This window comes from Sciurus vulgaris (genome assembly GCF_902686455.1).
Source record: "Sciurus vulgaris genome assembly, chromosome: 6".
Classification (NCBI taxonomy): Eukaryota; Metazoa; Chordata; class Mammalia; order Rodentia; family Sciuridae; genus Sciurus; species Sciurus vulgaris.
Window position 1 is genome coordinate 121,534,102 of NC_136466.1, and position 24,311 is coordinate 121,558,412.

Consider the following 24,311-nt stretch of genomic DNA (forward strand, 5'->3'; position numbering starts at 1 on the left):
CTTAGGCCTTTAAACATTTTTTTTTTTTTTTTTTTTTTAATGTTGAGACAGGGTCTCACTAAGTTGGCCAGGTTGGCCTTGAACTTTTGATCCTCCTGCTTCAGCCTCCTGAGTCACTGGAATTACAGGTTTGCATTCCTATACCAGGATTTCTCTTCTTCTTTTTCTATTTTTTTCCCCCATGCTGGGGATGAAACCCAGCTCCTTCTCCTCATATGTTTATACACACAAATGCTATTCCAGGACTTCTATGAGCAGCACTTTCTATAAATTATCTTCTGTTTCAGATCAGGTTTTCCTAACAGCTGAGCAGAGCCTGAGGCAATGAATAAAGTACTGAGCATTTGTTTGGGAGGTAGAAACACAGGACAGCAGAATTAAAAAAAAAAAAAAAAAAAAGTTAGAGCAAAGCAAGAGAAGACCTAGGTGATGCAAAGCCGCTGCCCTGGCTGGGGCTCTGATGAGTGTGGAGAGCCACGCAGCCCATTCCCGGAGTGTGTTGCAAGACTACATGAGGTTTTGCTAGAAAGACTCCATAAAGGAACCATGCTGCAGGGTATTTGATTGGAGAGCAGAAGGTAGGGCAATTCCCCAACCCCAAGCCTTCCTATCTCCTTTTTTTTTTTTTTTTTGTACTAGCCAAAGTTTCTCTGGCTAAAGTTTGATTCCTTTGCATATCCTTACTGGCAAACATGAGATCCTGGGACTTGTGTTGTTTCATTGGAATACGAAACGTCAGGATAAATGAGCAGTTCTGGGTCTGTGTCTGGTCGACCCATTGTGCAGATGTAGCCCAGGAAGAGGCTTTCCAAGGGCTGTGATTAGTTGGTTCTCCCAGGAAGCAGTATGGTTTGGGAGATGTTGTGGTCTGAATCTAGTGTCCTCCAAAGGCTCACGTGTTAAAGGCTTGGTTCCCAGCGCAGTAATGGTCAGAGATGGAGCTTTTGGGGGTATTTGGATCACGAGGGCTCCGACTTGTTGGTGGATTGATCCACGGATGACTAATAATTTGATGACATTATAGGGAGTTGGAGGAAACTGTAGTAGGAGGGGACTAGTTGGAGAAAGTAGGTCATTAGATATGTGCCCTGGAAGGGTAAACCTTGCATCTCCTGCCTCTTCTTCTCTCTTTTGTGAGCTGAGCAGCCTTCCTCTGCCATGACCTTCCAACATGATGTTCCGCCTCACCTCCGGCCCAGAGCAATGGAATCAGCCAACCATGAACTGAAAATTCTGAAACTGTGACCCAAAATAAGTCTTTCTTCCCTTTGAGTTGTTTTTCTCAGGTATTTTGGTCACAGTGATTTAAAGCTGACTCACAGGAGGTTACCAAGCACAGGGTATCTAAGGAAGTATATTACACTTGTGGTTGATGTATCTACTTATGATGCACAACAACCCTGAGAGATGAGTATTGTATTTCTCACTTTACAGCTGAGGAAACAGGCTAATTTGCCCAAGATCTCCTACCAGTGAGCAGCTAAACTGGAGTTTGAATTCCAATTAGTTTGCTTTCAAATTCTATGCTCTGCCCAGTGGGCAACACAGATTTTCTTGTACACTTTAAAGAGAGGAGGAGGAGGAGGAGGAGGAGGAGGAGGAGGAGGAGGAGGAGGAGGAGGAGGAGAAAAAAAAGCCAATAAGAGTAATACATAGTTCTTGGGGATAATTTAAAGAACAAAATAATCATCCACAATCGCAGAAGTAACCTTTAAAAATCTTCTTAGCATATAACATTTTAGTTTCTCCATATTATTGTTATATAGTGGAGATGGTAACACAAATACTGTTAACTTGTTATGATCTTGTCATTGATCAGTATATCAAAAGTATTTTGCTATGTCAATATAAACTTTCATGTTTCCATAAAAGTGCCTGGATATGGTATATGTAGCATACTTTAGAAGTAGCAGTTCTGGGATCCATTTTCCTCACTTCCTGCAGAGAAGTTGTATTCCTAGGTTAGAAAAACTACAAATAAATTGGTCTAATCTTGTAACATCACTAATGGCAGACCTCCTAGTGAACTAAATGTTTTTTTGCTAGCAGGAGAGTCCTTATCCATGGAATGCTTTTAGCAGAATTTACTTTAGTGTCTGGGATTTCTTAGGTAAACAAACCTGTAGTCTACAGATTCATGAGGCATGGCTCTCTGGAAAATGTCATGCAAATTACGTAAATATCTGAGTATAAAATGGGGAAGTTTCAGCTGTTACCTGAACTAAGAAGCTGCTTCTGGATAAGTAAGGTGTCTGCATACCATTCTTAGAGACCTCAGACAACACCTTCTGCCGGAATAAACCACCAGGGTTTCAGCCACTGCCTGCTATTACCTGTGTCTTATCATGTGCTTTCTTGAAATTATATCGAAAACCTGGAACTGCGTAAGATCTCTGATGTGTATGTTTCACTTGACAATCTGATCTCCATTGTACCTTTTGCTATCTCAATTCATAAACTTTTCCTCACTGAAGACTTTTTAATTATATAATATTTCATGACTTTAAACACCACTGTAATATACAACTCTTATCAAATTACTGTCTACATTTTCTGTCATTTTTTCCCCCAATGATTCCAAAGAGGTCTGGCTATTCTACACTTTGTAATGGCAACAGGAGGGAAACCTCTGCCAGAATCTACTGCCCTGCTGATACCGCCCTTTACCGGTGACGAGTTCTGCTCCTTCTAATGTTGAAGATTGAACACTGGAGAAGCATGCCAAGGCAAGCATATTAAGCAGGTTTTATTTAAAGGTAATAATACAGACTTCTCCCGGCAGGAAGAAGGGGGCCACGGCTGATGTTCTAAAGTCTGAAGAAGTGAGCACCCTACATCTTTTATAGGTTAAAGTCTCTTTTGTTCTCCAGTTCTCTCCCCCTATCTCTCCTTCCTGCCTATGTGACTAGGCCTGGTTTTGCATAAAGTGAGAAGCCATGGGCCCGGGGAGGGCCAAGGTGATTCAGGCAGGTAAGGGCCCCGGGGGCATTAGTTAGCAGCTCCATGCTTGCAGTCCTTGATAGAGGCAGGTCAATTTGGTAATCAATGGGCTCCGGAGATCCTTAACATTCCATTCTTCCAGGGGCAGTCTCCAACTTCCAGAGGCAGATGGCTTCATGGCTTCATTTCCTGGATTTGACCCAATCCCCGATTTCTACACTAACTACCTGTCCTTAATTCTGGCTTCACTACCTTCTACCCTTGCTGCTGGGAAGAGAAAGAGAGGGATCAAGGGAAAAAGAAGAAAAAAGATGGTTATTAAGCCTGCTGTTAGATTTGTGTTAACATGTAGACCTGTTACAGAATGTGTTAATAAAGAAACACATATATTACAAGTCTGTTTAAAAACATTTTGATAACTGCCCTTCAAAAAAGTGGTTTTCTTTGATATCCTATGGCTGTTATTTAAACGATTTAACTGATTACAAGAAGGAGTCCACAGTTTCACCAGATTGCCAAAAGTGTCTGTGGAACAAAAGGGTAGCAACTCTGAGAATGCAGCCCAGCCCTTCACGGGCACCCATCACGCATTACATATGTTAAATAGCCATTGGCTAGGGACCTTCTCTTGCTTTCCAGAGATTAACATAATAGTGCCACTAGGTGCATAAATAAGCCATGTTCAGGCAAGCATTGACATAGGCTGCTGTTGAGGTGTAAACAACATGTTTTAGGGGCCTGAGACAGAAGAATTAATCAAAGCTTGATGACTCAGAAGATTCATGGAGGGAGTAACATTTGAGGGGGGCCCAGTTCAGCCTTGAGCAGCTGAAGAAGGAAACACATTGCTTCACCTCTGCATGAGATGTCCATGGCTGCTCCCTCAAGGGCTGCTCCTCTGAAAAATACCTGACTGGAGGGAGTTTTCCTTTATGAAACTCCCAGGAGCAGCTCTTCTGTGAATATGGTTTTCCAATCCCCTAACACTTATGGTAGCTGTCCTTCGATCTATTCAGGAGCAGCCTGTGATGCGGTAGATGGAACACTAGGCTAGGGACCAGTTGGGCTGGGTTCTTCACCTCTGCTCTGCTTATTGATAAATTGAAGTGTTGAATATCCCTACCCATTTTGCCTCCTGGGCACGTTTGAATGTTGGATGGGAAATGTCATTCAATCAGTCAAATGTTTCACTTGCAGTGAGAGAAGCCACCTCCCCCATTCTAATGCACTGAGAAATTGGACAACTGACCGTGAGATGAGTAAGGGGCATATAATCCCCTTTCCTCTGCCCACCCCAACCTTCCTGAAGTGTATTTCTAGAAAATACAAACTGACTGACCATCCAGTTCTTTAGAAGTTGGAGAAAATGAGAGGTACAGGTGGAGAGGGAGACCTGGGGAGGCTCTTGAACGGTGAAAAGCAGTACAGAGCAACAAGCTGCCCCTAATGTGCCCGCAGAGGGTCCTGTGGGCCTTTCTCCTAGCCTGCCTCAGCCATATGGCTCTTACTCCTCTGATCTCAGATGCAGTGGCCGAAGTGTACTGTCTGCAGACAGAGATGTCTATACATACATGTTTCTCAGTGAAATTCTTTCATTTCACACTTCACTTCTAAAAAAGAGAGATGCAAACTTGGGGTGAGGATCAGGTGTCACTATGATGTATTAGCCATGGGGGATTCCTAAACCCATAGTCACCAATATAGTTGATTTCACTGCCATCATTCTTCTCTGATGCTCAGGACCTCATCTGTTAGGTTACTCTCTGGGGTCATTGTTCCCTTTCACAATTCTATTTCTAGTTCTTGCTCCAGACCCCCATTCCTGTTTCAAAACCCCCGGCCTCCTGGAAGGCCCAACCAAGTTCTTCCAACTTCTTCCAACTTCTTCCAATAACTCCTACTCAGCCAGTGCGAACACCTCAAGCCCCTGGGTGTCTCAGCAGGGAGATGTATTCCTGCCATTCCTATTTGTAACCAGCGAGTTTCTAGTATACCTGGGTCTTAAGCAGGATTCATGGATAGGATGCAGCGGGAAGGGTCAGTATTTCCTTCTTTAAAATACTCAATGAATGCTCTAGACTCCAGATGGAAGGAAAATCCCAGTTGTGAGGCAAAAATTGTAGCAAGGTCCAACAGAAGTTTCTGGTCCTAAAACTGAGAGGAGAAAGGTTGAAAGGCACAGTAAACAGATTTAATATGAGAATGTAACTCATACCACATTTTCAGCAAAATCATACATGATTTTTTTTAGCAAGAAGATTTACCACAGAAACAGAGAAAGGGTGCAGAGAAATTTTTCCATAAAATCTCAGAGATTGTTTTTAACAAAAATTATATTCAGAGAAAAAAATTTCAAAGAAGAAATAGGTTCAGAGAAAAATGAAAAAGTAATAAAAAGGTTGGGATATGAACTTAGAGAAATGAAAAGGAAAAACAATCCAGAAAGAATAAAGTTGACCAATAATAGTGAGGTATATAGTAGCAGGTTTGACAACATCACTCAAAATGAAATGGAAAAAAGCAAAGACATAAAAAAATTATAGACAAAGTACTGGATATGGAAAAAAACATAGAGGATTCAACATTAATTTGTTGACATGTTTGAGAAAATGAATGAAACAGATGGAATAGAAATGATTTCAACAAGATAGAAGATAACAGTTTCTTGCAATAAAAATCTGAATCAGCACAATGAAGAGTAACAGCAGGATCCAGTAAAGACTGACAACACAGTCAACATATATGGGCATGAAGAATAGGAATTAAATCACAAATAAGGTAAAAGTCTGACTGACTTCAGACTTTTTCATAGCAATGTTCAATGCCAGGAGGTGAAGGAATGCCAGTATAATTCTGAAGGTAACAAGGTATTACTAAATAATTTATTAACCATGCAAATTCAAGTCTAAAGGCAACAGATAATCTCAATAATGCAAGTATTAGGTAATAGTTATATATGAATCCCCAGAAAAAAGAAATTCAGTGGCTCAAGGGATGACTCAAAATAAATATAATAAATTTATTCAATTGTGAAATATCAAAATATAAAATCTTTTTTCACTTTCACCAATACTGTCTCCAAGTTGTTCCAATTAAGTTTTCCTTGGGCGGGGACTTGTCATGGTGCGAGGGCACGGCATAGCAAAAAGTTCGTGGTTCGAAGCAAAAAAGGGGAAGAGGAGGAGCCTGGTGTCTCACGGTCACTTTAGAAGGAGGTGCTCCCAGTGACCTTAAACTGCCCCTATGCCCACCTTTTAAAGTTCCTGCCATCTCCCAGTTGTACCAAGCTGGGAATCAAGTCTAACACATGGGCCCTTGGAGGACACATCCAAACCATAGCATATCTTATATTCACTTGAACTCTCGTTTTTCTTTCCTTCCACCCAAAAGTGGGCACCTATGGCTGATTTTCTGCCTTCTTTCCTCACCCTTTCCTGTACCCTTTCTTCTGAATCTATGTCTCTTCTGGTGTATTATGGTGAGAGGGAGAGAGAGGGGAAATGGGGCAAATGTCCCTTTGGTGGTAACTTTGGGTATTTTTTAAGGTTACCTCTGGATACCCTTATGTGATAGAGGTCCAAATGCTGGAATTCACAACAGGTATGTGTGTGATTTCTTCTGAGACCCTTTAAGGACCTCCACCTTTCCAGATAAGCCAGTGATGCTCTGGTGATTTCTCTTCCGACTCTAGCTCAGCTCCTATCTTGGGTGGTTCACTCCAGAGTGTTCAGTGGTCTATTTTTCCAGACTATTTGTGGGGTTGAAATTCTCTTGTTGGGTGGCTTATCCCTTAAACTGAGATGGCTCAATCTGGTTAACTTGTGGGCATTTGACCCTGTGGGAGACCAGAATGTGCCTCCCCATATATGAAGGAATTTTTTTTTTTTTTTTTTTTTTTGCGGTGCTGGGGATTGAACCCAGGGCCTTGTGCTTAGAAGGCAAGCAACCTACCAACTGAGCTATATCCCCAGCCCTATATGAAGGATTTTTGACCTAAAGGCAATTAAGAAGCAGCAGAGGAAGAACTCTTTTATCTTCCCATTTCCCACCTAAAAATTAGATATACATTCCTTACTGAAGATAATGCTTATCAGGTCAGAGACCACACCAGAGGAATCTACCAAAAACCTTATTTTATTAGTTTCTTCCCCAAAATTTTTCTTCTTATAGTTTCCTACCTCTGGAAGCTCCAAACTGTTTTCCTTTGTCCTGCCATTTCTCCACAAACTTTTTGTTCTTTGTCGAGGTTGTTGTGTGAGCCAGAGTTCTAAGCAACCACCTTGAGTTATCTTTCACTGATGTTTCTTCTACCTGGTAGATATGCACAGAACACATGAATAAACTTGCTTGTTTTTCTCTTATTAATCTGCTTTGTGTTACAAAAGTCTGTGCCAACTATGAACTTATGAAGATTGAAGAGAAATTATATTTCTTCCTTCAAATCCCAGGCCACTCATGCATCTTCTAACTTTAATATTTAGAGTCTGGGTGGTTCCATGATGCCCTACACTCTCTGCCTTACTTACTTTTCCAGAACTCTTTATGTCAGCCTTAGTTGGACCCAGGCAGCATCTTTCATGGCAAGCGGTCAATAGAAAGGGTTAAAAATTATGATTTTAATCTATTCTACTCTTTTCTTAACTAAAGGATTTTACTCCACTTGCCCCAGGGCATCTGGTCATATCTAGAGACATTTGGTTGTCACACTGAGGGAAAAGGGTGTTTCTACTCGTGTCTAATGAGTAGAAAGTGAGTAGAGGCCAGTTACACAGCTAAAAATCCTCAAAAGGATTATCAGCCTACTGAAGTGGCATGAAAATTACTTGAAACTGTATCTAAACAATCAGCAGCCACAGAAGCATTAACTACACTTAAGCAGAAAATACCGCTGCCACTGACCTTACCAACTCACACCTACGGATGGCTTATCTGTGCCCAGTGCAAAGGTGTCTCTGCATGCAGATGCATCTGAGACCTAATCTAACGATGCCCCTCAACTCTATTTTAAGTGCTCCGAATCAATGCAACTCCATTTTTATTTTCTTTCTGGACAAATAATTTATGGGGAAGAAAACTTTGAAGTTCAGCAATTTTTCAATATGGGGATTTTTGTTATTGAAGTGAGATAAAATACAAATAAGCACTTCCAAAATGCATAGCTCTTATACTATGATCCTGTTTTTGTAGAATTTTCCCTATTTATGCTATCTATATATGTACATACTGCAATGTTTGAATGGTGTTCACAGAGTGATAAATGATAGATGTTTGTGGGTAGTTGACTTGGAGTGTTTTCCCCCCCTCTCCTTTGTTTTTCCCCAGATCATTTAAAGTTTATTTATTTTTATAATTATGAATATGATGTCTATAAAACCAATGAATTTGTTCTTCCTATATGATAAACAAGAGCAGTAACAAAGAAACCTTCTCAGTGGATCTTTACAGCTTAGGAGAAAATTCCAACTAATGTCTTTTGTTCTCTTGTTTATATAAAAATAAGAATGATACAGAGAGCAGTAATCAAAGTCAATAATATACAAGTTCCGATGGCTGAAGAACATTTTGGGGACTGCTAGCAAGTATCCACCTGCCTGAAAGGGGCAGGCCAATTCTATTTTAACCTCTTCATTCTTGTCTCCTTCATCTTCAAGAGTGAAAACACACCCCAGAGATATTGCCTCTGAACTTCTCTTCCCACCAACATGCCATTCAGGTGAGGGTCTGCTTCATTTTGCCAATACTGATCTGTCACTTGCACATACGGTGCATGAAGATAGGAATTTGAGGATACAGAAAAAGAAAGACATATTGAGTCTCAAAAGAGAAGCATCCATGAGCCACTGGAAAGTCAGAAACACCCATGAACCTTTAAAATGCAAAACTAGCATTCCTGAGCAACCCAGCCCATGTCCTTAGCCTGTGTCCTTAGTCCATGCTTTGTCCCATGCCCTCGTCTACAAAAGTAACATGAGAGCAGTGTGCGTGTTCTGGACAACTGGCGCCAACCCTGCAGCTCTGCCCTGGCTCCCCCTCTGGCCAAGCCCCTAGGAACTGTCTTTCTATGAATATTAATAGCCCACACCAAGGGGTTGCTGTCTCCCTCTGGAGATGGCCCTCATTCTCCCTGGAATGCGTATTCTTTGCTCTACCCCAAATATTTCTCCTTCTTGTAATAGTCCAGGTTCTCCCCAAATGCCTCTCTGCTTTCCTAAATAAATCTTTCTCTGCATCTCTGACTGCTGCATGAAAAATTTTTTTTCTGTCACATATGCCAAGGGCCCCACTTGTCCTGAGTCAAGGTCCCCCTCTCTGGGAACCTGGACCTCCAGTAACAGATGGGAGGGTGGGAAGAGGCCTTTCTCTTCCAGTTGCTGCCTATTGTACAGAGGAACAAAGCTCTTTCATTTCTACAGCTCTCATTTTCTTCAACATTGCAAAATTTATATTATGTCTAAAAATTTTCCTTGAATAATTTCCATCCAGTGCATAAAACAGTGGCTCCTTTTCAACCTTTAAAAGCAATAATAATAATAACAGCAATAATAATAATAGTCTATCTCCTTCCTTTATGGGCACCAGAGCCAGCATACGCACTCCATTTGGAGAATGCAAATGCCTCAAGCCAGCATTTCTTTCACCAGCTCTCAGCAAGTGGCCATTTAGGCTTAATTGCTCCTCACAGCATAGTCCAATTAAGAACGGGCATTGGCGGGCTAAGGGCTATTTGTTAATCCATAAAAGGTATGAGAGACAGTACTTATTTTGCCTGCGGTTTTTATTCACATATTTGGGTGAAAACCTAAACAGCTGGGACTCGGCAAGTGATGTGTGTGTATTAATCTGTTGTTATGGGTGAGACAAGTATATGAATGTATTTCACAAAAAAATCCCAAACTTTTTCATCTAATCCAAAGGAGAACTTTGTCAAGATATTGCTGAAACCTACCCAAGCATGATGATTGAAATTGTGGCCAGGGCCAGAGCTAGCTTAGAGGAGAAAAACCTCTGAACCCAGGGCGTTTTTGTAGCACAAATATGGTTTTCTTTCCTGGGAGAGCAATTTCCTTATCGAACTGCCAAATTCTATTAGAGTATGTCATTGTGGGCTGTTGTTGTTTAGCATTTTTTCTAAACAGAGTTTTGATTTTCTGAGAATTTGCTTTCTGTACAACATTTCAATTCAATCCAGGGAGAACTGCCATTCTACACTGGAGACTGTATCAGCTTGGGGAGCCAGGTGTGCAGCTGTGTCTCTTGGGACTCAATGAAAACAGGCAAACAGGAAGAAAGGTATATATATCATGCAACTGTTGAATGTTTCCAGCCAGCTTAAATGTTTCTGCATTTGCATCTACATGAAGAAGAAGCTGATATGTGTCCACGTGCCAAGGGGCTACCTGCTGGCTTCTTAGAAGTTTTGCTTTTCAGAGAAGAGAAAGCTCAACAAAGACCCCATTCAGGCTAAGGATTGGGGCAGGTCAGAAAGATGTCCACAAAGGTCAGACTCAAGTAGTGGTGGGAATTTGGGAAGGTGGGAAGAAAGAATGGACTCTTTTGGCCACAAAGGATTTTATTCATGGCATAATCACCTTTGCCTTCCCGGAGTGAAGTGAGATTGGAAGTCAGGTGTCTTCCATGATTTACACGTTGGGCTTTGAAGACAGGCTGAGCCATCAATCCATTTCCTTGTTCTTTCTTCTCGAAATTCCCCCTTTCCTAACTCCCACTTTCCTGAGAGATTTCACTTTGTTCGTAACATCGTGTCTGGCTCCCTGACTTTCTCTATACAAGCATGAGTAAGATAGGAAAACCTGGGCAGGTTTTCATGCATCTGGGCTTGTTCCATAGTCAAACTGACTTAGCTGGGACTAGAGATTTTCTTGTTCCTTAGGTAAGTGAAACTTCTCTGCATCCTCCACTTTGCTTTTATTTTTCATTTATTGTTGATTGTTAACCAACACAATTCTGATGAGTGAAACTGCTAATTTCAGAACCACATCTACCATCAAACAAGAGTCTTCTTCCAGAAAGTGCACACACCCAACTACCTCTAGATCTGCATCTACACTGCCTGCTGACTTCAGGTAATATTTACCCAGCTCATTGAAATGTCACACTAGGACGGAGCCCTATAAATTATTATTGTGTTCATGTTACATTGTAAAGATAAAGGTCAGATCAGAGCTCAGATTTATTCATACCCGTGATACATTTCTGAGAGTCAGTAGAAAAACAAACTATTGGGTCTTTCAATTATAAGAACATAGAAGAAAAGTACACTTATTCCTAAATAAAGGAAAAGAAATAACCATAGAACCAGTAGTTCTTGGATCAAATAACAATAAAGGAGAGGTTGACTCATTTAAGGTATGAAAACATTAACCCCAGTTTTCTGACAGTCCTTTAACAGTGACTAAACAAGATCAAAGGTCAATGACAAGTTCAAGAAGACTAGGGGATCATTGTGTAGAGTCTGAGTAGGTCATCCCCTCTTCTCAGAACCAAGGTGGTCCTCCAGTTACCCACGGAAAGCTGTTGACTAGGAAGTTCATCATTCAAACCAAGCACTGCATGTGCAGTAGTCACAAAGTACATTGCTTTTTACCTTGAACTACAAATTTTCAAAAGCGGGAAATTGCTAATCCTAGATCCTGGTAGCCTTAAACAAGGAGGCAGCTCAGAGAGGAGGGGTAACAGAGGGTGCTACAGGCTGGAGGGCCCCCCCCCCCCCGCCCCAGTGTGGGTTGAGTCCCAGCTGGCAATGTGGAGTACACACTCGTGGTGTGTCAGCTGCCCCAGCTCACATGCGTGGAGCGTGGTCGGCTCTCAGGGCAACAACTCTTACCAGCACTTAATGAAATCCCAGGCTATCCACATCAAAAGATGTTTCTTCCATAAAATTTGACTTTTGAGCTTTAAAAGAATCTACCAGGCTCTCCCCCATTTTTCTCGCTCACTTATCATCCTTTCAAGGATTATCTCGACATGGAGAGTGATGTCTGAAGGGTTTAGTATTCCGAGCTATTTGAACAAGAACTGCTGGATAATCTTTTACTTGGCGCTCTCATTTCTATGATTCACCCTTTTTCCTCTTCTTACTTATTTCTTTTTTGAATTCTCCATTGAATCTCAGTGCCTTCATTTTAACATTCTTCTTTTTCTATATTCTTTGAAGCTTTTTATTCTTTGTGAACTCATTCATAATAATTACCACTACAGACTCTTGGCACTGCACTAGCCAGTAGGAAGGACTGTGCTGGATATGATTTGAGGCATTTGCTAGCCTTTGCAATTTTGGTAAAAAGAAGAAAATATGCAATCATAGTTTTAAAAAAAACAAAAGATAACACACAAATTGGGAAATAACAAATACGTACTCAGTATTATTAGACTTTTAATAGAATGTTACCTTAGTGAAGAACACACTTCTTCCCAACATTTACAGGAAAAACTTCAGAGATAAATGTCTGTCTGTAAGTGCCACCATCTCTTTTTCTTTGGTTTCATCATTTAGAAAAAAATCATTATGTTGAATGCTGTTGCTAAAAGGATTCCCTGAATGAAACATGTTTTGTCTTAAGGGAAAACGGAGTCAACTATGTTTTGTCTTAAGGGGAAACGGAGTCAACTAATAGGAAGTACAGACAGCTTGCCACTCACTTTCTTCCTTCTACTCTCTTCCTCATTTTTTTCGGTGTACTTTGCATTTAGTGTTTTGTTGTTGTTTTTTTTTGTTTTTGCTTTTGTTTGTTTGTTTATTTGTTTTGTTGTTTTGGTACCAGGGATTGAACCCATGACTGCTTAACCACTGAGCCACGTCCCCAGTCCCTTTTATTTTATAATTCAAGACAGGGTCTCACTGAGTTGCTGAATTTGGTTTTGAGTTTGCAATCCTCCTGCCTCAGCCTCTCAAGCAGCTGGGATTACAGGCGTGCGCCCTGTGCCAGGCTAGGTTGAATGCTCTCGACCCATCAGTGAGTTTACTATCCTTTTCGAGAGATGTAAGCTGGGAGTTGGAGCCACGCTGTGTCATGTTTCTTCTCTTTTCTTTTTCTTTCTTCTTCTTCTTTTTTTTTTTTTTTTTTTTTTTATGGTGCTGGAATCATCATCATTTCTTTAACCTGGACCTTGATGCTCAGTTTCAAACCAGAAGCCAGAAGATAACAATGGCTAAATGTAAGTCATTTACAATCCATCTTTCATTCAGTCCTTCAACAAACATTTACTGAGGGCTTATATTTTTAGGCACTGTTTTAGGCATTTGGAATATTTGTGTGAACAAAACAAACCAAGATCCTTATTCTTGTGGTCTTGCATTATAGTGGGTGATATAATCTTTTACTTGGCTCTCTCATTTCTGTGACTTGCCTTTTTCCTCTTTTTATTTATTGTGAGTTACAATAAGTAATAAATCAGGTAAATGAGTTAATTATTCAGCTTATTAGAAGATACATGCTATGGAAAAGCAAAAAAAAAAAAAAAAGAACAAATTAAGGGGATCAGCTCAGCTATAGGGTGAGTGTTGCGATTTTAAAATAAGTATCATAAGTTAGTTTCATTGAGAAGATGCTGCTGGGCAGGGACCCTCCTTGTCTGGATTTCAAAGTGCTCACAAAAATGTTGGGAGACCTAGGCGGAGTCATGCTGTGGATTGTCTTCCCAGAATGTGGGAGAGGCCCCAGTTTTGAAAAATGAACTATTAAGAGAAGAGACAGGACTACAGTTTTTCTCTATTTCTTCCCAGTTTTGGAAATATATTCATGCAGAGAAGGATTTTACAGGCAAAGACAGATGAAAGACTTCAGAACATACTGTCAGCGGTGTGTTCTCTATTTCTTACTATAACTTAGATAAAACTCTTTTGGTCAATGCTCATTTCTGGACCGCTAGGTGTTATTCATATAAAACCATAGTTTTAATTTAGAGATACCTGTGCAAAAGTATGTCACAGAGTTAATATTAAGAGTTTTTGTTCAACGCACTTGAGGTTTGGGTCTTGGGGGTGTGTGTGTGTGTCTGTGTGTGTGTGTATGTGTGCATGCACGTGTGCATGTGTGTGTGCATATGAATAGAATGGGTTTTTCTTGTTAGTAAAAGATGCTATCTGTGTGCAAAGAATTGCACAGCTTTTATTTTATACAGATGGTAGTTCATAATCATTGCCTCATTCATATATTCAGTTGTGTTGATAATTAGAGTTTGTAATTTTCCAAACTGTGAGGCAATGATTCTACTACATGTATTTTTTTTTTGCAATGTCTAGAGAAAGGCTCTTAAAATTGCTTGGTCGTTCATAGCATTTCTAATGGAGACTGACTATTTAATTCCCTTCTTTGAGGGAACTTGGAGTCTGATAAGTAATACGTCAGAAATGATTATGGAAAAGCAAACCATGAATGTGTCCCAAAAGAATAAGTATATCTTTGGGAAATGAAAAGAATCTCCTGAATTTTCATCCTGTCACACGTTAAATTGAGAGCTATTTAGATGAGATCACACCATCATACCCAATGCAGTACCCAAGTTTGATGTTTTGAAAGAGATTGTCCCCACTTTCTTTGAATGTTGAGGCAAGAGTAGCTTCTATTTCCCATAAACTTTTTGTGTGGTGTTGCTTAGGGGAGGAAGAATGGGATATTCATGGAATTTGGAGCTGTGCGTGGTGACCGCCCGTCTTCTGGGGCTCGGGCTGTGGACAGCAGCTAGTCTGGGAGCTGCCCTTTTGCTGAGAGGGAGCTAAGCACGGGGCTGGTGGTCGAACAAGGTGAGCAGATGTTCTTCTTGCCTGAGAAGGGAGGTCTCCCGATGCGAAAAGGCTTGAGCTCATTTTGTTTTGTAAGAATTAAATATGAAAAAGAAGGGATCGGAAGGTGCAAAGAGGAGAGGAAGGAATCACAGAAGTCCAATTTGTTCCCCCAGCAGACAAAGGGAACCCTACCATTTCTGAGTTTTGACCTGCGATGTCCAGGGCAGCCAGTGTCAGTTCCAGGTCTGAGTGGGATTCCTTCTCCATCTCCCCGACTCACTCTCGACTCTGGTCCAGGGTCCTAACACATTAGGCCTTTCCTCCTCCGAATAGTGAACATAACAGTTCACCTCTTAGGAGAGGGGGTGAGAGTTCTGTGCCAATACTGTGCTTCAGTCTTGTCATGACTCATGTAGAGAAAAATAAAGGTTCCAGAAGACTGTCACTCATACTGGAAAGTTTTTAAAAATTGTCTGAGTATATTCTTCGTGTTTGCTGCCCGGGTCATCTGAGGCATAGCTTTTGCACTTTATAGACAGCTTTGGATGAAAGTCCTTAAAGGGCCAGAAACAATTGTAAAAACATCCTTTTATGATGGGGAATGTTGCCTTGAATGATAAAAGCTTAGCGAAAAGTCTGGACTTCAACATATTGCTTTTGGCTAGAATGCAGATTGATGAAAAGTTTCATTCTGTTTTTCTAAATTTAACAGTCTGTGTCATTTACAACCAGGCATGTAATAAAGAGCTTGGTGATGGTAAAATTGCAAATTTATTTATGTATTTTCAATATTGTTTCTCTGGGTGGGACTGAGATGGCCTGGTTGACTCTCAGTTTTTTTTTTTTTTTTTTTTAAAGGAATTATATTGTAGTCAATGTTGATTATCTAAGAGCAGGTGATCAAGGAAATGGATTATTTAGCTCCTTTGCTCTTCTATTTTCCCTGACTCCCAGATTTTGGAAAGATTTTGCTGCTTATTGTACCTTCACAAGAGACAGGACAAAGATAATGGAAAATTATCAAACCTGGAGACACTTAGGTTCTTAGGAAAGGCTAGATTGTTTTATGGGTGTGAATATAATTTTTGGAGCTGAAGTCTATCCTCCTACATACTGGCTGTGTCTTTTAGTCTCTAGAGATTAAAGATCTTTTAATCTGTCTTTGCTTCTGTTTCCTAATCTATAAAATGGAATGTACTAGAACAATCCTTATAGAGTTGCTGCAGGAGTGAGAAGATACAAGCAAAGAACACAGAGCAGGGCCTGGTGTATGGTACCTGCTGTATAAGCATTTGCTACCATTACTGTTATGTTATTATTTTAATGTAATGCTCAGGCATCACTGTAGTCCTGGTGGCAGAATGTGAACCTCTCAGGAAGCTGACATTCTCACGCATATCTGCCACACAGAGTGTCCTGCAGGGTCTTTCCTTGCACAGTCCTCTAGAAGGGGAGATCTGACTTGGGCCCTTTTCTTCCCTCCTGCCTACTGTGATAGTGATTGCTTCACTTATCTATTGCTGTGAAACGAACCACTCAAAACTTACTGGGGTAAAACAACAACGATTTGCTGTGTGCAAAATTCTGTGGGTTGGTGGGACTCAAGTGGGTGGTATTTCTGCAGGTGCAGGCTGAAGTCTCTCTGGCAGCTGCCTTCTGCTGGAATCTTGGGCCGAGTGGCCCCTTCTCCTTAGATCCTCTCTCTACGTGGCCCCTTGGCCTTCAGCAGTCTAGCCCGAGCTTGTGTGTAACATGGTAACTAGCTTCTAAGACAGAAAAAGCAGGAGCTGCCAGACTTCTTAAACCCAGATCTGAAATAGTATCACTTTAACATATTCTGTTGGTCAGAGCAAGTAATAGGCCAGTTCAGATTCAAGGGGAGGGGATGGACTTTGGTTCTCAAAGAAGATGCTTGCAGAGGTGGAAGGAATTATAGATGGTGATCCTGGAGATCTTATACCACAGTGGTTCACCCTTAGTGTCTTGCTTACAGGATATTTTTGAAGGACATCAGTTGCCATCGTCTGTTCCTACTGCTATAACAAAATACATAAGACTGGGTAATTTATAAACAGAGGACATTTATTTCTTAAAGATCAAGGCACCAGCAGAGTTGGTATCTGGGAAGAGCTTATTCCTCATTGATGGTGGCATCAGTGTGTCCTTGCATGGCAGAAGGGCAAGAGGGACAGAGAGAGGCCCCTCAAGTCAATTGCTTAATATGATTACATTGGGGATTAGTTTCAACACATGAATTTTGGGGGGAGGGGCACACATTCAGACCATAGCATAAAATTGTCCAAGTCTAGGCATCTTCGGGTGTCCATACCACCCACAGGAAAGTCCTGTGTCCTTGCCATGTTGAACCCTGGGAATAGTGTCCTTTATCTGCTGGCCTTTTATTATTTTCATACCCCAGCAGCATTGGGTATTCCGTAAGCCCATAGAGATGATTTTACATAGAGATGATTAACAGTCTTCAATGAAGAGAAAGACGTTTTCTTCTGTCTGGTCAAGCCAGACTTTTGAATGGTTTGATTAATTTTCTTGCATTTCTCTCCTCTTGGCTTTGAGAAGGGGGAATCACCTGCTTCTTGCCCCTGTCCCACAGGGCAAAAAAAAAAAAAAAAAAAAAAAAAAAAAATCTAGCCAATCACCATCTGCAGGAAAACCAGCTAAAGCTTGGGGGATCCCCATGATACTATGCAACTCTTCACTTTTTTCCTCTTCCCTTTCAATCTTCCTCAAATCCCTTCACAGATTCCATCGAAATTATAGAAAGCGAGAGCGGGAATTCACCCCAGAGAGGGTCCAGCTGGAGGGTTTGCATGGGAGATTGTATTGCCCCTCTCTCAAACTGAGAGCAATTGCAGTTCCATGGTGGGAGGGAGTGGTGGGCTACCAGCTTCTCTCTCTCCTCTGTGAACACTCCTGCTTTTACGTTTTCCATGTAGGTTCTATTTAAACAGGGGTTCCATTAACACCAGTTTAAAATCCCTGAGAACAAGGCCCTGTGAGGTGTACTTACATGTTTAGGCAGAGCTATGCCAAGGAGCAGAGCAGCCTGGGCATCTGAGAGGCTCAGTACAGAGTGCTAGGCACGTGCCTGGAGTGGGAAGCAGGGGCAGGAGCTACACCAATCAGACCTCCACAGGTTAGGTGCTGAGAAAGCAGGAAGATAAGTCGTGTGGGCATGCCAACTTCTAGTACCACAGGGGAGGTCAAGTAGAGGGTACGGAAAGTGCCTCCCGGGAGAGTGAACCAGGAGACTGTGCATTCTTGTTCTGATAAGTAGGGTGTCATGGTTTGGCTATGAGGCATGCCCCCAAAACTCACATGTGAGACAAGGAAGGAATGTTCACAGGTAAAATGATTAGATAGATTATGAGAGCTGTAACCTCATGAGTGGATTAATCCATTTGATAGACTAACAATTTGAATGAATTAAGAGGTGGTAACTGTAGAAAGGTAGGGTGTGGCTGGAGGAAGCAGGCCACTGGGGCATGCCCTTGGGTGTTATACTACCCCTGACATTTTACTCTCAAGCTCTTCCTGCTTCCTGGCTGTCCTGAACTGAACCTCTTTCCTCCGCCATGCCCTTCCACCATAAAGTTCTTTCTGCCTCTCCTCAGGTCCAGAAATATGGAGTTGGCCAACCATGGACTGAACCTTTGAATCTGAACCAAAATAAACTTTTCCTCCTCTAAGTTGTTCTCGTCCGGTCTTTGCGTTACAGTGACGAAAAGCTGACTAGAAAATAGGGTCTGTGCATTTTTCTTCTTCCCCTTCCCACACCTAATGCTCAGCTTTCCCCCTGAATTTGGACAAGTATTTAAAAAGAGTCTAGGTTTGAAGGGGTAGCAAATGGTTTTCCTACTCTCAGCACTCACAAGAATCTGTCTGGCTTGGTGCCCTCAGCAACTTGGCCGGCTAGTGGCTGAGCCCCGGGGTGGAGGCAATAGACTCCTATTCCAGCATCCTTTCTCGCTATGAAACACTTTCTCCTTTGTAAAGAAACCAGCAAGGCGATGCATGCCCATCGACAAAGGGCATACACCAGGAACTTGTCTTCACACTGCCTCATTTTCTTTAGTCAAATAAATCAAGAATATAGTGTTCTCTCTTTCAGCTGTTATGAGACTTGCTGATATAGTGTGCATGACTCTTTGGAAAAAGGCATAATGTAAAACAAAATTGTTTTAATAAGATATTACTAATATTAATCAATATGAAATGCAATAGTGTGCTGGGGTGAGGAAGTCAGGAAAGAACACTGTAAACTCCTCTGGGATCTGCAAGACCAGACACTTCCCAATGCTTCTTGCTAAATACTCAGCCTAGAAATGGTCCCCCAAAGTGCAGTAAAACATGCAACTCTAATGTTTGTGTTAGATTGAAATTATGGTTTGGAAAATTCTAGTATTTTTTTTAATCATAAAAAGAGTGAGAGATGTAAAATTTCATGTAATTATCCAGTCAGAATGGAGGCTACATCACATTGTGTGCTCTGTGTGATAACTGCTTAAAAAGGTCAGGGTTCTTACATTCCTTCTGTATAGAACATGTTCTAATTGAACTTCCTAATGTGACTGACTGATGGAAAATCACTCATTTTGACCCTGAGTGTCCCATCTTTGGTTCACATAAGATAATAACATGGGATTATTAGTTTAGTATTTTACACTGATCTGTAATAAAGACCCCAGTTCCAAGGATAGCAATCATAAAACTTTTTTGTTATATTTTTTCTATTGGGCTACAAAGAGCACACAGTTGTGACCACTCTCTCATTAAACCAAAAACCCACAGCTCTATTCTTTTTTCTTTTGGTACCAGAGATTGAACCCAGGGTTGCTTAATCACTGACTCACATCTCCAGCCCTTTTTATTTGATATTTTGAGATAGGGTCTTGCTAAGTTTCTTAGGGCCTTGCTAAACTGCTGAGGCTGGCTTTGAACCCATGATCCTTCTGCCTCAGCCTTGCAAGCTGCTGGGATTACAGGCATATGCCACCACACCCACAGTTATATTGTTTTTATTTTGCAATAGAAGGCACTGAGTTATGTGAGAGTTAAACAACTTCCTTGAGTTCCTACAGGCTAGGGGTGGATCTGGGAGTTCAGCAGTCTTCTTGATTTGTTGGGCTCTCTAATCTTTCAAAAAAGTATGGAAGCCTTTCAGAATTTAATTTGGACTCTAGAAAGTCATGCATCTTTTCTCTGTGTCATTTTCCTTATATATTGGTTGGTATTCATGGAGACAACCAGTACCAGCAGACACCATGGGGATTTCTGTAAATTGGGAGTGGAGGCAATAAACAATCAAAACCCAAACTGAAGCTAGAAGGAAGCTAAAGTCATCCCAAGTCAACCAAAGCCCTGTGGTCACTGGATCCATATATTAGCATTAGACTAAAAATAGAACCGTAAAGACCTAAAGAAGCAGCACAGCCCAGCCCGGAGAGAATATCCTAACATCCTGTCCCTCACCCCCTAACCATTCACAGCAAGAAGCATAATGTTCTAGCCCATCCTGATGATTCATTTAAAAATCTCAGAATGTCCCTGTGTTCTTTCTTGCTCCTTCTGTACTGACTTCCGCCCCTCTTCCTCCTCTCGTGGTCACCCCCCCACGTCTTCACATTCATGCTTTTTTCCACCAATCCTCTGTGTCCTGCCAGTCCTGGAGGTCATGCTCTGATTCCTCTTCTCATTTCCACTCACACTCTCTCCCTGGGTGATCTGATCCACTTTCTTGTTTCGGTTATCATGGAAATGTTCACAAATGCCCAAATCAGTGCCACCGGCCCAGGCATTTTGCCTTAATATCTCCATCTGGCTGGACCCATAGTCCTTCAAGTATGACACATTTCAAACTCAATGTATCATTTTATTTCTTTTCTTTTTTTTTTTTTTTTTTGGCAGGGGGAGGTACAGGGGCACTCGATCACCGAGCCACATCCCCAGCCCTATTTTGTATTTTATTTAGAGACAGGGTCTCACTGAGTTGCTTAGTGCCTTGCTTTTGCTGAGGCTGGTTTTGAAATCGCCGTCCTCCTGCCTCAGCCTCCCGAGTCTCTGGGATTACAGGTGTGAGCCACCAAGTCTGGCCACATCATTTTCTTCATTCTTCACATCCATTCCCCACCCTCTTCTTCCATTCCAGTCATGTCACCTATCAAAGTAAAGGGCATCACCATTCACTTGGTTTAGTAGTCTTCCCTCTCCAGATTACAGAGTTCTGCCAATTTTATGCATATATATATGTGTGTGTGTGTGTGTGTGTATACTGGTTTTCCTCATTTTTTTCCTTAGTGGAGACCAAAAATAGCTATTCATAGTCTTTAATTTTTTTCCCTCCTTCCCTTCCTTCCTTTCTTTTTTTGTGATGCTGGGGATTGAACCCAGGCCTTTGTGCATGCTAGACAAGCATTCTCCTACTGAGCTACATCCCTAGCCTTGGAGTTTAGATTTAATTTTTTTTTTTTTTTTGGTTAACAATAAGATTAAAAGGTAATGTGGCCCATGGAGATATTAGAATTTTAGTTAGACCTAACTCATTTTAAACCCCCTTAAAATCTTGAACTTGCCTGATTTCTTTAACATTTCCACTCTGAAAGACAGAGATTGGACTTTTGGGTTAAAGATGATAGATTAACTACACATGCTTCACTCACACCCACGAAAATAGCAACAAAAAGCATATAAACTCAGGAGGACGAAGAGAAAAGGAGCAGGAGTCCCTAACCTGAGGGTGATGACAGAGCAAGGTGCCATACACCGAGGGGCAAAGCCTCAAGTGTGGGGTGGGGGTCATGGGCCAGGGGTAGTCCTCTTCTGCCCTCAGGTACAGTGCTGTCGGACACAGCAGAGGGCTGGGGCGGGTGTGAGCAGTGGTGGCTGGGAAGTGGGTTTATAACCATCTCTCTAAAATGTAAGAAGAGAGAGAGAGCAGGGGCAGAGGGGGAAGAATATGAGATTAAAAAATATAAGAAAGCAAGCTTTGAGGTAAAACACTTAACTGATTTATGTGGTGGGACCATGCACCACAGCCAATTTTTGCATTGCCAACATGGCATTCCTGAATGAGGGATTGGAAAGAACTGTACGTGATCGACCCCTCTGGACCCACAAAAGCTGGCCCCAGCACGTCTCAGGTATAGGACCCAAAATGGGGAGCTAGTCCCAAATTTAGTGTGTAGAGAAGTCAATCTGTACAACCTCTCCCTTAGTTGGTACTAAGAACACACAGTTAAATGTCCATCATCTCCCCCCACCAAACACACAAGGCTGGGAAAATAAATGGTCTCAGAGATGGAACCCTGAACCTCTAAGAATGAAGGAAGAATGCAAAGAAGCTACCTAGGAATATTTATAAAGCCTTGTATTTTTTAGTGCTTGTGCGTGTGTATGTGTGTGTATTTGTATAAAACTTTACATTGTTTTTGAAGATTATGGACTATTTAAATAAAAAACAATTAAAATGCTTTGTGTGGGCTTAAGGTAAAATATGAGGGCAAAAAGCACAAGGGAAGAAATGAACCCATGCTGCAGTTAAGATTCCTGTACTGTTCACCCACCGGGACGATCTGGTTTGAAGGTAGACTTGATGACTTAGAGATACATATTGTATCTAATCCCAGCGCCTCAGGAGGCTGAGGCAGGAGAATACAAGTTCAAAGCCAGCCTTATCAAGGCTCTAAGCAACTTAGTAGGACTGTCTCAAAATAAAAAATTTTAAAAAGGGTTGGGGGTGTGGCTTAGCTGTAAAGTGCCCCTGGGGTTCAATTCCTGGTACTAAAAAAAAAACAAAAACAAAAACAAAAAAATAGTAATTTCTAGATCAACTACTAAAAAAACCAACTGAAACAAAAAACCAAAAATGGATGAAATTGGATAATATCATGCTAAGTGAAATAAGCCAATCCCCAAAAAAACAAAGCCTGAATGTTTTCTCTGATAAGTGGATGATGATACATAATGGGGGTGGGGGTGGGTTAAGAGAAGAATGAAAGAATTTTAGGTTATATAAAAGGAAATGAGAGGAAGGAGGGGGCGGGGGTATGAAAGATGGTGGAATGAGACAGACATCATTACCCTATGTATATGTATGATTACACAAATGGTATCGTTCTACATTGTGCATGACCATAGAAACAAAAAGTAGTATTCCATTTGTGTACAATGAATCAAAATGCAGTTTGTAAAAATAAAATATTTTTAAAAATGGGTACTAAAACATAATCAATTTGCATACAAGAAATTTAGAAATGGAGAAATAGAGGAGTGAAGAACAAAAGGAAGAAATATGAAAAAAATATCAAGACCTTAACACAACCATTTCAATCAAAAGTAAATGAATTAAATCTCCAACTAAAAGTTTAAAAAGTTAAAAATTCAGTCTCAATTGTACTAGCTACACTTCAAGTGCTTCACAGCTACACATAGGGAATGGCTCCAGGCAGAATAGACAAGACATTTCATCATCACAGAGAGTTCAGTTGGACAGCACTTGTCTAACAGATAGCAACTCAAAGTGATCCAAAGGATGGAGCACTGTGGGGTTAGGACTCAGTCATGAGACTCAGTAGATGGCAGGCAGGCAAGTGAACAGATAATTTTAGATAATTAGAATTTTCAGGAAAAACAAAAAGCTGATCAGGAAAGCAAATGCAGCCATTAAATACCTGGCTCTGTTGGGAACAGTATTTAACTGGGCCAGATCGTGTCAACACTGGTACTTGATTTATTCTAAATTGGTGGATAACTGTCTGGGGGGAATGGGAGACAGGTGAGGCAGTGGCTAATAAGAGACAACTAAACCTTGCCTACTGTGATAAGACAGTGATAGCTAACAACTAAGTGGCACAAGTAGCACAGGGCATATGCATATTTTTGAGAATGTGGAGGTGAAGAGCATGGGAAGAATTTGGAGGTGTTTTCCTCTGGGGAGTGGGCTAGGAAGTAGGATGGAGTAGAGTGGAGTATTGCCATAAGCCTTTTGGAGGTATTTGCTTTTTTAAAAAGTCATGCATATATTAGGTGGGTAACATAAAATAATTGTATGAACAATCCAGACAGAATACTTACCCTGTTAATATGTGGTCATGACATTCAAACCACTAACGGGACCACCGAGGATTTAAGGAGCTCCTATTTGGTAATGAAATCTGTTCAGAATACTATCACATACATTAAAAATACATAAAAGTAAAGATATATAAATAATAAGAGACACCTTCTGAAGGTACAAAGAAAGACTTACCTATGGATAGCATACACTGGATTTAGTGTGCACTGAGAGAAAGAAAGCGTAAAGTGTACCCTGTGGCCCAGGAATCTAGGCAGGAAACAATAAATGGCAGAGCTCATGCTTTATCTTGAGCCCACCTCTTCCTGCCATGCATGGCTGGACCCTAAAGGTACAGCCCAGAAAAGACAGATGTGTCCTCCAGAGAGAATGAAGCAAGAGTACTCGCAATCTGAGATCCAGGAATTCCGCAGAAAGAGAAATCGTCTGTCCATCTGTGGTACACACAGGATTGCTGAGAAAACAAGTGAGCAAACATAAAGCCAACTCTGGATAAGAGTCAGATAGACCCAGCTGGGATGACTATTTTGCTAC

At 41.2% G+C, this 24,311-nt stretch overlaps 1 long non-coding RNA gene across 1 annotated transcript; it reads left to right on the top strand.

Moving 5' to 3' along the window:
• Positions 1-8,588: 8,588 nt before the first annotated feature.
• Positions 8,589-11,208, top strand: LOC306663922. Its single transcript, XR_013764591.1, has 3 exons — positions 8,589-8,653; positions 10,130-10,230; positions 10,932-11,208. It is a non-coding gene; the product is annotated as an uncharacterized lncRNA (long non-coding RNA).
• The last annotated feature ends 13,103 nt before the right edge of the window (positions 11,209-24,311 follow it).